Genomic DNA, 1,851 nt, shown 5'->3' on the forward strand with positions numbered 1-1,851 from the left:
GAGATCGGGCGCGCGACCCGTTGTTCCCGTAGTCACATGCGCAAAACCATTTCACCTGTCCCCGGTTGCCACAGCGTTCTCAGAGATCCTGGGGACGACGTTGTTGGAGTCGGAAAAATTTCGTCCATTTCGATGAGGCCAAATCTCATCTTCATGTGGAGAAACCTTCATGTAGCGAAAGCAGGGATTTGTCTCGATCTTATCTTACAAAGTGGTCAGTCCTTCAGATGGAAACAGACAGCCCCTGGCGAATGGAGTAATGTGTTATGTGGCTTTGTGTGGACCGTCAAACAAATCCAAAATGACATCTGTTACCGTGTTTTCAAATCGAAAAATTTACAAGGAGAAAGAGTTTTAGAAGAAATTCAGTTTAGTCTAAACAGTAACAAAGACGAAGGATCAGCATATTACGATTCTATATTACGAGATTATTTTCAATTGGAGTTGGATTTGGAACCACTGTACAAGCAATGGAAGGCAAAGGACCCTTACTTTTCACAAGTTTCGGAAAAAATCCGAGGCCTTAGAGTTTTAAGACAAAACCCGGTTGAAACTTTGTTTGCGTTCATTTGCTCGTCAAACAATAATATCCAAAGAATAAGTGGTATGGTTGAAACCCTTTCTCAGACCTACGGAAGGAGGCTTGGAGAATTAGAAGGAGTCGTCTATTACTCTTTCCCGGATATTAAAGATTTGAAAGGCCAGAAGGTTGAGCAGAAATTGCGTGGTATGGGTTTTGGATACAGAGCAAAATATATTCATCAATGTGCAAGTTACATTCTTGAGCACTTCGATAACAACTGGCTGGAGAAATTGAGAATGGTTTCCTATGAGGAGGCACATTCAGGTATTGCATTCCATTGAGAAGTATTGTTCTTATTTGCTGTTATATGTTGTTTTCCATTGTTGATCACACGTTGATTACACGGTAACAAATGCTTTAATCTGATTGGTTCTTTGCACAGGGGCCAGAATTTCCTATTTCTGCCCATAGGCACAGTAATGCACCAAGAACCATGCAGGATTTGTTACTGTGTACTCCTCTGAAAAAAAAAGTTTTTTGCCAATTAGGGTTGGTCTTTTAGTAAAAAGCTGCAACCAACATTTCAGCCATGCCCAGTTCACTTAAACAAGGTATTGTACCTTTTTTATGCCGTAAAATAGGAGTTTGGAAAGATCGAAACAATTCCATTAAATGCAGTCAAACCAAACTTGCCATTTTTGTATTTTTAGAACAGCCGCCTCCTTTATGGACAAAATTTGCTTATCGGTAACCAAAGTGAAACAGGAAGCCATTCTGTTTTTCTGTTTGCTCATAGGTGAATAATGCTTGTCATTGCCATTGCAATGTGCAGGAAGCACTATTCACTGGTGTGGTATGATGTATATATGTTAACTTTATTTTGACACAGTAAATTGATCAGTTACAAAACCTACAACCTAAATACATCATATCCTAACTAAATCTAATATTCTAAAAATAATAAAAACGAGATGCTTCCTTGAAGCATACACTGGGTTGCCTGTGGTACGTGTTACAGAAAATCAGAAGGCACTGAATTGTGTGGTATTGAACTACAGCAAATTCCGGTCTCTGAAGAATAACAAATAAAAGAGAAGCGAGAAACATTGGCTTCTGGGCTGACATGTTGATAATTTTCGAGTTCCCTCACAACTTCTTTTCATCACAAGTTTAAGCGTGCCCTCTGAGCATCTGACAGCTTTGTAATACCAAAGGTCACTGAAGTTAAGCCCTGTTCAGCGGGGTTAGTGTTTGGATGGGAGACCAAAACAATATACCCCTCATAACACAGAAGCATCGGGCCAAAAATACTATGAACGCTAACAAAT

General features: G+C 39.7%; 1 pseudogene; it reads left to right on the forward strand.

Moving 5' to 3' along the window:
* The first annotated feature begins 67 nt into the window (after nt 1-67).
* Nucleotides 68-884, forward strand: LOC137984856 (N-glycosylase/DNA lyase pseudogene; annotated as a pseudogene).
* Nucleotides 885-1,851: the final 967 nt, after the last annotated feature.

The sequence above is a fragment of the Montipora foliosa genome, chromosome 14, assembly GCF_036669935.1.
Source record: "Montipora foliosa isolate CH-2021 chromosome 14, ASM3666993v2, whole genome shotgun sequence".
NCBI classification, from domain to species: domain Eukaryota; kingdom Metazoa; phylum Cnidaria; class Anthozoa; order Scleractinia; family Acroporidae; genus Montipora; species Montipora foliosa.